General features: G+C 49.3%; 1 protein-coding gene across 2 annotated transcripts in view; it reads left to right on the forward strand.

Annotated features, from left to right (window-relative positions):
- creb3l1 (cAMP responsive element binding protein 3-like 1) overlaps nt 1-13,601 on the forward strand; it is a 192,453-nt gene that overhangs the window by 144,758 nt on the left and 34,094 nt on the right. The gene's annotated exons all lie outside the window — the stretch shown is intronic.

Here is a 13,601-nt window from a genome sequence, read left to right on the forward strand (position 1 = left end):
TGTATAAGGTTTGGATCATAGGAAGCATGTGCCTGCCCTTAGTAATTGCCTTAATGCTGTGAGTACTGGGAGAAGCCCCGATTGTAATGTTGCCCTCCTTCGGATGAGATGTTAAACAAAGGACCTGTCTGCCTGCTCAAGTGCATGTCGAGTATCCCACTTTTTGAAGAAGAGCAGGGAATTCTCTCAGTGTCCTGGCCAACATTCCTCCCCTAACCAATACTGCCAAAAATAGATTTTACTGGTCATTTGTCTCATTACTGTTTGTGGGATTTTGCTGTGTGCAAAATAGCTAATTATGTGCCTGTGTGACAACAGTCACGCACTTTGGGACATTTCTGAGAGATGTGATAAGGCACTATATGAATGGAAGTCTTTCCTTATGTCAGCTGAGTGAGAGCTCAGATTGTTACTGTGCTTTTTGGGCAATGTAATGCATAAAGATTGCTGGCTGGAGTTACTCACCACCAGCCAGGGAGCTGGCACTATTGAAATGACCTATCTCATCTGCAGCACTGGGGGCCATTTGTCTTCGATCTGCCCACTTGAAAAATAACTACAGGTGTCTTTAAGTGATGTCCAATGCCTTCATACATTCATCGTTCCGTCACAACTTTGTGTCACTCGCAAGCACAGTGTCCTTATCATCATCATTCACCATCATCCACCATCATTCACCATCCACCATCATTCATCATTCACCATCATCCACCATCATTCACCATCCACCATCATTCATCATTCACCATCATCCACCATCATTCACCATCCACCATCATTCACCATCTTTCACCATCCACCATCATTCACCATCTTTCACCATCCACCATCATTCATCATTCACCATCATCCACCATCATTCACCATCTTTCACCATCCACCATCATTCACCATCTTTCACCATTCACCATCCACCATCATTCACCATCATTCACCATCCACCATCATTCATCATCCACCATCATTCATCACCATCCACCATCATTCATCATCATTCACCATCCACCATCATTCACCATCTTTCATCATCCACCATCATTCACCATCATTCACCATCCACCATCATTCATCATCTTTCACCATCCACCATCATTCATCATCATTCACCATCCACCATCATTCATCATTCACCATCATTCATCATCCACCATCATTCACCATCATTCACCATTCATTATTCACCATCATCCACCATCATTCACCATCTTTCATCATCCACCATCATTCATCATCATTCACCATCCACCATCATTCATCATCATTCACCATCCACCATCATTCACCATCTTTCATCATCCACCATCATCCACCATCATTCACCATCCACCATCATTCACCATTCATTATTCACCATCATTCACCATCATTCACCATTCATTATTCACCATCATTCACCATCATTCACCATTCATTATTCACCATCATTCATCATTCACCATTCATCATTCACCATCATTCATTATTCACCATCATTCACCATTCACCATCATTCACTATCATTCATCATTCATCATCCACCATCATCCACCATCATTCACCATTCATCATCATTCACCATCATTCATCATTCACCATCATTCACCATCCACCATCGTTCATCATCACCATCAGTCAACTATCATCGGCGCTCCTATGACTGTCCACCACACCTCTTTATTCATAATGCATAATGGAAATTCTTCTATGGAAATTTCCATCTCCAGTGCAATGGTGAATGAGCAATTGTACTTAGTCTTTTTGTTTCCATGTTTTGGTTCCCAGAATAATTCCTCTTTTGCTCTGAAGCAATGGCCAGAAAAATCACCATCATTAGAACTGCTCAGATCATTAGGAGACTCCAGTGGCCACAGCTGCCCAGTTAGAGCTCTTGCTAGCCATAACTTCTGTACGTGGCATTGACTGTCAGATCAAAAGTACTGTTGCACTCCCTCGGTTTCTGAACTTTTATAATTCATGAAAGCAATTTGACGAGCACGTTAGTGGCTGCCAGCGATTACATACTAATAAATAAGAACATAAGAACATAAGAACATAAGAAATTGGAGCAGGAGTAGGCCAATCGGCCCCTCGAGCCTGCTCCGCCATTCAATAAGATCATGGCTGATCTGATCCCAACCACAAATCTAAAGAACACAAGAAGTCGGAGCAGGACCCGGCCACATAGCCCCTGGGCCCTCTCCGCCACCCACAGGGCATTGACCGATCCGAACTCAGCTTCATGTCCAATTTCCTGCCCGCTCCCCATAACCCCTAATTCCCTTTACTTCTAGGAAACTGTCTATTTCTGTTTTAAATTTATCTAATGATGTAGCTTCCACAGCTTCCTGGGGCAGCAAATTCCACAGACCTACCACCCTCTGAGTGAAGAAGTTTCTCCTCATCTCAGTTTTGAAAGAGCAGCCCCTTATTCTAAGATTATGCCCCCTAGTTCTAGTTTCACCCATCTTTGGGAACATCCTTACTGCATCCACCCGATCAAGACCCTTCACAATCTTATATGTTTCAATAAGATCGCCTCTCATTCTTCTGAACTCCAATGAGTAGAGTCCCAATCTACTCAACCTCTCCTCATATGTCCGCCCCCTCATCCCCGGGATTAACCGAGTGAACCTTCTTTGTACTGCCTCGAGAGCAAGTATGTCTTTTCTTAAGTATGGAGACCAAAACTGTATGCAGTATTCCAGGTGCGGTCTCACCAATACCTTATATAACTGCAGCAATACCTCCTTGTTTTTATATTCTATCCCCCTAGCAATAAAAGCCAACATTCCGTTGGCTTTCTTGATCACCTGCTGCACCTGCATACCAACTTTTTGATTTTCTTGCACTAGGACCCCCAGATCCCTTTGTACTGCAGTACTTTCCAGTCTCTCGCCATTAAGAAAATAACTTGCTCTCTGATTTTTCCTGCCAAAGTGCATAACCTCACATTTTCCAATATTATATTGCATCTGCCAAATCTCCGCCCACTCACCCAGCCTGTCTATATCCCCTTGCAGGTTTTTTATGTCCTCCTCACTCTCTACTTTCCCTCCCATCTTTGTATCATCTGCAAATTTTGATATGTTGCACTCGGTCCCCTCCTCCAAATCGTTAATATAGATTGTAAAGAGTTGGGGACCCAGCACCGACCCCTGTGGAACACCACTGGTTACTGGTTGCCAGTCCGAAAATGAACCATTTATCCCAACTCTCTGCTTCCTGTTCGATAACCAATCCTCCACCCATGCCAGAATATTACCCCCAATCCCGTGATTTTTTATCTTAAGTAATAATCTTTTATGTGGCACCTTGTCGAATGCCTTCTGGAAGTCTAAATACACTATGTCCACTGGTTCCCCTTTATCCACCCTATACGTTATATCCTCGAAGAACTCAAGCAAATTTGTCAGACATGACTTCCCCTTCATAAAGCCATGCTGACTTTGTCCTATTAAATTATGCTTATCTAAATGTTCCGTTACTGTCTCCTTAATAATAGACTCCAAAATTTTACCCACCACAGATGTTAAGCTAACTGGCCTATAATTTCCAGCCTTCTGCCTACTACCCTTTTTAAATAACGGTGTTACATTAGCAGTTTTCCAATCTGCCGGGACCTCTCCCAAGTATCTTGAATTTGCATTCAGAGTTTTGCATTGATAGGGCCCACAGTACTATTGAGGGGTCAGGACATTGCAATCACTTAAGAAAAGTTAGATTCTTATCAGGTCCAAGTTATAAGTGCGTTCAACTCTCTCACATGCTCTCTGTGATTGTAAACACACAGGCATTGGGTCTCACCTTTTTACTGGGAACACCAGTAAAAGGCTGAGGGTGACCTCAGTGAATTTTCACACAGCATTAGAAACAGTGATTAGGGAGAAACACAGTACGATTGTGAGTGTGAGTTCACATATATACACAGACACACTTTATTCTGTGAGAGAGCATGTGAGAGCACTAAAGCCAACGCACTTTATTAGCGAGGGCACTCAAGTGAGGCCTCCGAAGAAACTGTTCACAACCAACGTCACTAAAGATTATTGGGCCGTTATCTCGTTGCTGTTTGTGGGACTTTGCTGTGTGCAAATTGGCTGCCACGTTTCCCACATCACACCAGTTCCTACACTTCAAAAAAAAGGACTTAATTGGCTGTGGAAGTGCTTTGGGGAGTCCTGAGGCTGTGAGGGCACAATAAAAATACAAGTTCATTCTTTCTTACTTTTCTTTCTGTGAGGGTCTTTTGCTTTCCCTTCACGTTATTTTCTCTCTCAGTTCCCTAGACCATCACACTAGCTACAGCCGAGTTGATGGATGAGCGGCCTGTTTAAAACACAGATGCCAACCATTGGCTCTCTAAGTTGACCGTGACCGTTTCGAACTAGGAGTCAGTCCGTCAGCGTTTCACAAGAAAGTCAGCTTGTTTTTCTCTCACTGGGATTGGGGGTTGTCAGTATGAACCAATCAGAGTAGTTGGAAGGCACAACTGGATGCTGTCAGGACCAATAAGATCAGTTGAAGGCTGTTAGAACCAAACCTTTCTCCTTCTATTGGTTACAGAGAAACTGGAGGCAGAAACGTTTTCAGAAGAGCTGTTGGTTTCAGGAATTCACAGTCTCTATTTTGTGTTTGTCCCTGTAGAAGTTGTATATTACAAATAAGCTGGTAAAATTGCAGCTTTTACAAACTTTTAATCTTCCTCAGAGCGCCTGTCCCGAGGTTGTAGCCAGGACTCTCCTGGTAGGATCAGCAGGATTGGCGGCAGATGACAGGGAAATGGGCCTGGTCTCTAGGTCGTATCTCCCTGCAGTCATTTCCATGCGGTGGGTGCAATGAAGGGGCAGCTGTTGGCCTTCTCTGCTGAAGCAGAGGGAAGAGAATGTTAGATGGGCAGGGAAGTGGAGCTAGGCCTCCCCACCCAATTTTACCACAGTGCCCACTGATAGCATGCCCAATTTGGGGTGGTATAACACAGTAAAATTTAGGCCTTAATTTCCATAACCCTGACAATTTCAGCAGTGCAGTGACAGGAATGCTAAGTAAAGCCAGTTAATGCATTCACACCAGACTGGCGATGGTGAGCACAGGCTGTGCCCAGGAAGACAATGGTGAGCTCAGGCTGTGCCCAGACTGAGAGTGGTGAGCACAGGCTGTGCCCAGACTGACGATGGTGAGCACAGCCTGTGCCCAATCTAGCTATGGTGAGCACAGGCTACGCCCAGACAGGTGATGGTGAGCACAGGCTGTGCCCAGGCAGACGATGGTGAGCTCAGGCTGTGCCAGACTGACAGTGGTGAGCACAGCCTGTGCCCAATCTAGCTATGTTGAGCACAAGCTGTGCCCAATCTGACTATGGTTAGCACAGGCTGTGCCCAGACTGACAATGGTGAGCACTGGCTGTGCCCGCACAGACGATGGTGAGCACAGGTTGTGCCCAGACAGACGATGGTGAGCACAGGCTGTGCCCAGTCTGATGATAGTGAGCACAGACTGTGCCCAGACTGATGACAGTGAGCACAGGCTGTGTCCACTCTGATGATGGCGAGCACAGACTGTGCCCAGACTGACGATGGTGAGCACAGGCAGTGCCCAGACTGATGATAGTGAGCACTGGCTGTGTCCAGAGTGATGATGGTGAGCACAGGCTGAGCTCAGGTTGTCGATGGTGAACACGGACTGTGCCCAGCTTGAAGATAATGATCCTGTTTTGTGCTAGGACTGATGATGGTGGGCATCAACTCACTAATAAAAGTGAGCACTGGCTATTCCCAGGCTAATAATAGTGAGCACCTTGTGTTCTGAAGCTGATGATAGTGAGCACATGCTATTCCCAGGCAGATGATAGTGAGCACAGGCTGTTCCCAGGCTGATGATAGTGAGCACAGGCTGTTCTCAGACTGATAATAGTAAGCACAAGCTGTGCCCAATCTGACTATTTTGAGCGCAGACTGTGTCCAGACTGACAATAGTGAGCGCAGGCTGTGTCCAGATGGACAATAGTGAGCACAGGCTGTGTCCGGACTGACAATGGTGAGCACAGGCTGTGTCCACTCTGATGATGGCGAGCACAGACTGTGCCCAGACTGACGATGGTGAGCACAGGCAGTGCCCAGACTGATGATAGTGAGCACTGGCTGTGTCCAGAGTGATGATGGTGAGCACAGGCTGAGCTCAGGTTGTCGATGGTGAACACGGACTGTGCCCAGCTTGAAGATAATGATCCTGTTTTGTGCTAGGACTGATGATGGTGGGCATCAACTCACTAATAAAAGTGAGCACTGGCTATTCCCAGGCTAATAATAGTGAGCACCTTGTGTTCTGAAGCTGATGATAGTGAGCACATGCTATTCCCAGGCAGATGATAGTGAGCACAGGCTGTTCCCAGGCTGATGATAGTGAGCACAGGCTGTTCTCAGACTGATAATAGTAAGCACAAGCTGTGCCCAATCTGACTATTTTGAGCGCAGACTGTGTCCAGACTGACAATAGTGAGCGCAGGCTGTGTCCAGATGGACAATAGTGAGCACAGGCTGTGTCCGGACTGACAATGGTGAGCACAGGCTGTGTCCACTCTGATGATGGCGAGCACAGACTGTGCCCAGACTGACGATGGTGAGCATAGGCTGTACCTGGACTGACAATGGTGAGCACAGGCCAATCCCAGACTGATGATGGTTAGCACAGGCTGTTCCCAAACTGATGATAGTGAGCACAGCATTTCCCAGGCTGATGATAGTGAGCATGAGCCAGCGAGGTGAAACACTGCAACATTCCCTCTACCATCCTGAAGGGCATCACCAGTCCTCTGCCCGACTGAGATCAGAATCGTGAAATGCATGGTGGGCGCTGCTCCATGTGGCATCACTCCACAGCATCACACATTGGTGCTCCCCTGACCTATGTCAGCCCTCTGCCTGCATATATTGTTTATTAAGGTGGATTGTTGGACCATTCTAGCGTGTATTGGAACCTGTGCTGGTGTGGCCCACTTCAGGTTACCGTGTTTTAGGTTGATGCTCTGGTCATTTTGTCCTTTTACGAGCAGCTGGTTAGATGTGTGTTTACAACACCTGGAACTAACAAAGGGCAAAGGGAAGAGAACAAAGAGATGGTCAAACTGCCATTCTGATGAGTACTTGTGAAGCACAAGTGGTCTTTCAGTCAACTGACTAAATTGTCAGGTCCAGATGATGCATTCCTCATCTGGGGAAATCTCCGAGGATGTGAGTAATAGATTCCAGACGGCCCTCCCCCGTGCTTCCCTTGTAGCAAAGTGTTAATTATTCAAACTAATTGGGACCAGGGCTGTTTGAAAAGCTAGAAACTCAGTGGAAAAACATATGTGCCAGGCATTTCCTTGAAACCCTTAATGTGCCATATGTGCCCCTGAAGTGTGCATGTGTGCCCCTATTGTGTGTCATGTGTGCCCCTAAAGTGTGCCACATGTGCCCCTATAGTGTGCCATGTGTGTCCCTATAGTGCACCATGTGTGCCCCTATAGTGTGCATATGTGTCCCTATAGTGTGCCATATGTGCCCCTATAATGTGTTGTATGTGCCCCTATAGTGTGCCATGTGTGCCCCTATAGTGTGCCATGTGTGTCCCTATAGTGCACCATGTGTGCCCCTATATTGTGCATATGTGCCCCCATATTGTGCATATGTGCCCCTATAGTGTGCATATGTGCCCCCATATTGTGCATATGTGCCCCTATAGTGTGCATATGTGTCCCTATAGTGTGCCATATGTGCCCCTATAATGTGTTGCATGTGCCCCTATAGTGTGAATGTGTGCCCCTATAGTGTGCATATGTGTCCCTATAATGTGTTGCATGTGCCCCTATAGTGTGCATGTGTGCCCCTATAGTGTGCATATGTGTCCCTATAGTGTGCCATATGTGCCCCTATAATGTGTTGCATGTGCCCCTATTGTGTGCCACATGTGCCCCTATAGTGTGCTATTTGTGCCTTTATAGTGTGCCATGTTTGCACCATAATGTGCCATTTTTGGCCTTATAGCGTGCTATATGTGCTCCTATAGTGTCCCATCTCTGCCCCTAAAATGTGCCATTTTTGGCCTTATAGCGTGCCATCTCTGTCCTATAACGTGCCATGTGTGCCCCTATAGTGTGCTACCTATGCCCCTATGGTGTGCCATGTGTGCCCCTATAGTGTGAATGTGTACCCCTATAGTGTGCCATGTGTGCCTCATAGTGTGCCACAAGTGCCCATATAGTGTGCCACCTGTGTCCCTTTGATGTACCCCTATAGTGTGACATACGTGCCCCCATAGTGTGCCATCTCTGTCCCTATAGCATGCTATGTGTGCCCCTATAGTGTGCCACCTGTGCCCCTATAGTGTGCCACCTGTGCCCCTATGGTGTGCCATGTGTGCCCCCTAGAGTCCCATCTGTACCCCTATAATGTGCCGTTTTTGGCCTTAAAGTGTGCCATCTCTGTCCCTATAGCATGCCATGTGTGCCCCTATGGTGTGCCATGTGTGCCCCTATAGTGTGCCACCTGTGCCCCTATGCTGTGCCATCTGTGCCCCCATAGTGTGCCACCTGTGCCCCAATAGTGTGCCATCTGTGCTCCAATAGTGTGCCATCTGTACCCCTATGGTGTGCCATGTGTACCTCTATGGTGTGCCATGTGTGCCCCTATAGTGGGCCATCTGTGCCCCTATAGTGTGCCACGTGTGCCCTATAGTGTGCCCCATAGTGTGACATCTGTGCCCTTATAGAATGCCACGTGTGCCTCTATAGTGTGCCACCTGTGCCCCTATGGTGTGCCATGTGTGCCCCTATAGTGTGCCATCTGTGCCCCAATAGTGTGCCATGTGTGCCCCAATAGTGTGCCATCTGTGCCCCTGCTGCTGTCCCTTCACTTCCCATCCTTCTCTCTGCAATGGTAATGAATGGAAAGTACAGATTATCCCTGGCCCGGGACCCTGAGATCAAATATTATGTCTGATCGATTGTACAATTCTCACACACCGTTCCTGTCCATTAAAGAAAACAGGAATGCCTTTTCCAACGGAACATTTCTCGGGAAACTAGCATAATTCCAAGAGGCCACCGGGATGTCAGGTGTAGGAAACAGAAATGAACGGTACAATAGAGAGCACTCTCCCAAGGTTGGGATCCAGGTGCTTTCTGGGGGCCAGTGTGGAGCACGCTCCCACTTCTTTCCCTCTCCCTGTGAGGCAGTGCCTCACCTCTGCCCTGCTGCCCCCTGATATCAGGAGGCCCCAAACCTATGTGCCACCTCTCTGTGCCACAGTGGATGAGTGACATTACGCCCAAGACATGCATCTTAAGAAGGGTGTAAATTGACCTAAAATTTAGTGAGTGTTTTATGTGAAGTGGCAACACATGAAGTGATGAAAATCCCTGGGCCGTCCTTTCAGTGTGTGACCGTTTCCATGCCGTTTCATAGAATCATTGAAAGGTTACAGCGCGGTAGGAGGCCATTCGGCCCATCGAGTCGTGCCAGCTCTATGCAAGAACAATCCAGCTAGTCCCACTCCCCTGCCCTTTCCCTGTAGCCCTGCAAATTTTTTCCTTTCAAGTACTTATCCCGTTCCCTTTTGAAAGCCATAATTGAATCTGCCTCCACCACCCCCTCAGGCAGAGCATTCCAGATCCTAACCACTCACTGTGTAAAAAAGCTTTTCTCTCATGTCACCTTTGGTTCTTTTGCCAATCACCTTAAGTTTGCTCCTCTTTATTCAAAATGGCTTCATTCAAATTATCCGATGATTCAAATTTGTTCTTAACTGCGGAAAAAGGCCTGTTTTTGAATGATCAGGAGCAGACTGCAATTCCTTACCGGGAGCGTACAGTCACCGTGAGTTCGGAGTGCACACCCTGCACACGTCACCTGAAACCAGTGGGCCCGCCCAGATCCCGAAGAGCAAGGCACGTTCGAAGGGTGTAAGGAACGCCTTGTCATGCACAGGCGCCATTAGACCTTGTAAGGAGCTTGCAGTGGTGTTGCAATCCAAACTTTGAGTCTTCCTTTCAACACTTGCCTTCAAAGTAGGGTCTCCAACCCTCCCAGATTGACCGGGAGTCTCCAGGAATTGAAGATTAATCTCCAGGGCACTGCGAGCAACACAGGGAGTAAAATCACTGGGGCATTAAAAGGAAATAGTTTTTTTTTCATTTTCTTTGAACACTTTTGTTTATTAGTTACAAAAATATTGGAGATGGGAAAAAGAGGCTGTTTGACTGATAGTCAAGAATCATCCAATCGGCTAACGAAGAGTCTGTTCGATTGGTGTGGGAAGGCGGAGCGTCGCGGGGGTGAACATGTTGGGTGACCAATAGTGGGAGCGTGGGGGCGGGGCAGTTGGAGGCAAGAGGTCATGTGATGAAACCTCCAGGGATACGTCCAACCAGAGTTGACAACCCTACTTCAAAACAACAGTGAAATGTAGCACTTCAGACCTGGTCCTGCCATGTTATCTAGCCACTCTTTTCACAGATGTGTACACAGTCTCCATACTCTAATGATGAGCATCTGGACTGTCTTCGTTGGTGATTTCTCCGCACCCTCCCCCTCCCATGTTAATGCCTCTCTCTGCAGGTTCTCCTGTGCTGCACGGTAACCTTTGTCAAACGACTGCCCTCAGGCTTCTTACCGATGGATAGGACAGTTGGAATTGAATGGGAGCTGAGCCGACCAACTGGCCTTCTGTTTGCCCAACCCCCCGCCGTCACCCCTCACTCGCTGGGGAAATGGCTCCAGGTGTCCGAGGTGTTGAACCCACCATGGTGCCTTTCTGACACGTTTAGGGCCGTGGTTTGCCAACGAACGGAGAGTAAGGTCAGACGAGGCCATTTCCGTGAAGGTGGAAATGTTGCACTGCTCTGAGAGCTCTGTTAGGCCTCAGGAGGTTACGCGCCAGTGTTGTCCAGACTCGCTCATCGGCTTGTCGCCACCCCTGTTTTAAATGTGGGGGGGGGGGGGGGGAACATCCTGTTCCCTGGGCGACTGCCGGGCTCGCCTTCCCTTTGAAATCGGCAGAAGTCTCCTCATGCTCAGCATGGAGATCAAGGCCCGTACAGCAGTAGCAAAACAGAAGCTCTCAGGAAGGGGGTGTGTGTAGATAGCGAGGACGTTAAATTAGACCCAGACAGCAAAATAAAAAAAAAAATCAGGGCTTGACAGCTTTTTTTTTTGGACCTGCCAAGTGACTATTGGAAACAAAAGGTTGCACTGGGCCCCGGAATGGCGCATCGCAGGCCCACGAGACGCGTGGCGTAGGGCATTGAGCCCAAGTACCTCATGGCGCGGTCCATCGGCTGATCGAACATGTGGAAATGTGAAGACTTAGGCTCTTCCAACACAAATATTATTGGTGGCACATCGCGGTCATAAAACAATTTCTAAACCAGCAGGATAGGGCAGCCCATTCACCAGCCCGCAGGGGTTATTAGCACAGACATTTCTGCCATGGTGTTTCGCAGAGGGCTCCAGGCTCCACATAACATTTTATTCATTTCTTTTTCCTTCTGGTTTGAAACTATTCATTGGTATTCACAACAAAAAGAGAGTAAGAGCACAAAGTAGAAGAGAGAACTTCGGTGTGTTTTGTCGGGTGACAGTCGACAATATTTGCACCTCACTGGTAGCAGCAGATCCCCACTTTCTCACAGGTCTTGTGGATTGCTATCTGGTTAATCCGGCTTCACTTCTGTCAGCGGGAGTGTGGCACCAAGTGGGAATTGTGAACTGGGGAGTGTGGCACCGGGTGGGAATTGTGAACTGGGGAGTGTGGCACCGGGTGGGAATTGTGAACGGGCGAGTGTAGCACCAGGTGGGAATTGTGAATGGGCGAGTGTGGCACCAAGTGGGAATTGTGAACGGGCGAGTGTAGCACCAGGTGGGATTTGTGAAAGGGGGAGTGTGGCACCGGGTGGGAATTGTGAATGGGCGAGTGTGGCACCGGGTGGGAATTGTGAACGGGCGAGTGTAGCACCAGGTGGGAATTGTGAATGGGCGAGTGTGGCACCAAGTGGGAATTATGAACGGGCGAGTGTAGCACCAGGTGGGAATTGTGAAAGGGGGAGTGTGGCACCGGGTGGGAATTGTGAACTGGGGAGTGTGGCACCAAGTGGGAATTGTGAACGGGTGAGTGTGGCACCGGGTGGGAATTGTGAATGGGCGAGTGTGGCACCGGGTGGGAATTGTGAATGGGCGAGTGTGGCACCGGGTGGGAATTGTGAACGGGGGAGTGTGGCACCGGGTGGGAATTGTGAATGGGCGAGTGTGGCACCGGGTGGGAATTGTGAATGGGCGAGTGTGGCACCGGGTGGGAATTGTGAACGGGGGAGTGTGGCACCGGGTGGGAATTGTGAACGGGGGAGTGTGGCACCGGGTGGGAATTGTGAACGGGTGAGTGTGGCACCGGGTGGGAATTGTGAATGGGGGAGTGTGGCATCAAGTAGGAATTGTGAACGGGGGAGTGTGGCACCGGGTGGGAATTGTGAACGGGGGAGTGTGGCATCAAGTAGGAATTGTGAACGGGCGAGTGTGGCACCGGGTGGGAATTGTGAACGGGCGAGTGTGGCACCGGGTGGGAATTGTGAACGGGCGAGTGTGGCACCGGGTGGGAATTGTGAACGGGCGAGTGTGGCACCGGGTGGGAATTGTGAACGGGGGAGTGTGGCATCAAGTAGGAATTGTGAACGGGCGAGTGTGGCACCGGGTGGGAATTGTGAACGGGGGAGTGTGGCATCAAGTAGGAATTGTGAACGGGCGAGTGTGGCACCGGGTGGGAATTGTGAACGGGCGAGTGTGGCACCGGGTGGGAATTGTGAACGGGCGAGTGTGGCACCGGGTGGGAATTGTGAACGGGGGAGTGTGGCACCGGGTGGGAATTGTGAACGGGCGAGTGTGGCATCAAGTAGGAATTGTGAACGGGCGAGTGTGGCACCGGGTGGGAATTGTGAACGGGCGAGTGTGGCACCGGGTGGGAATTGTGAATGGGCGAGTGTGGCACCGGGTGGGAATTGTGAACGGGCGAGTGTGGCACCGGGTGGGAATTGTGAACGGGCGAGTGTGGCACCGGGTGGGAATTGTGAACGGGCGAGTGTGGCACCGGGTGGGAATTGTGAACGGGCGAGTGTGGCACCGGGTGGGAATTGTGAACGGGCGAGTGTGGCACCGGGTGGGAATTGTGAACGGGGGAGTGTGGCATCAAGTAGGAATTGTGAACGGGCGAGTGTGGCACCGGGTGGGAATTGTGAACGGGGGAGTGTGGCATCAAGTAGGAATTGTGAACGGGCGAGTGTGGCACCGGGTGGGAATTGTGAACGGGCGAGTGTGGCACCGGGTGGGAATTGTGAACGGGCGAGTGTGGCACCGGGTGGGAATTGTGAACGGGGGAGTGTGGCACCGGGTGGGAATTGTGAACGGGCGAGTGTGGCATCAAGTAGGAATTGTGAACGGGCGAGTGTGGCACCGGGTGGGAATTGTGAACGGGCGAGTGTGGCACCGGGTGGGAATTGTGAACGGGCGAGTGTGGCACCGGGTGGGAATTGTGAACGGGCGAGTGTGGCACCGGGTGGGAATTGTGAACGGGCGAGTGTGGCACCGGGTGGGAATTGTGAA

This window comes from Heptranchias perlo, chromosome 12 (assembly GCF_035084215.1).
Source record: "Heptranchias perlo isolate sHepPer1 chromosome 12, sHepPer1.hap1, whole genome shotgun sequence".
Classification (NCBI taxonomy): Eukaryota; Metazoa; Chordata; class Chondrichthyes; order Hexanchiformes; family Hexanchidae; genus Heptranchias; species Heptranchias perlo.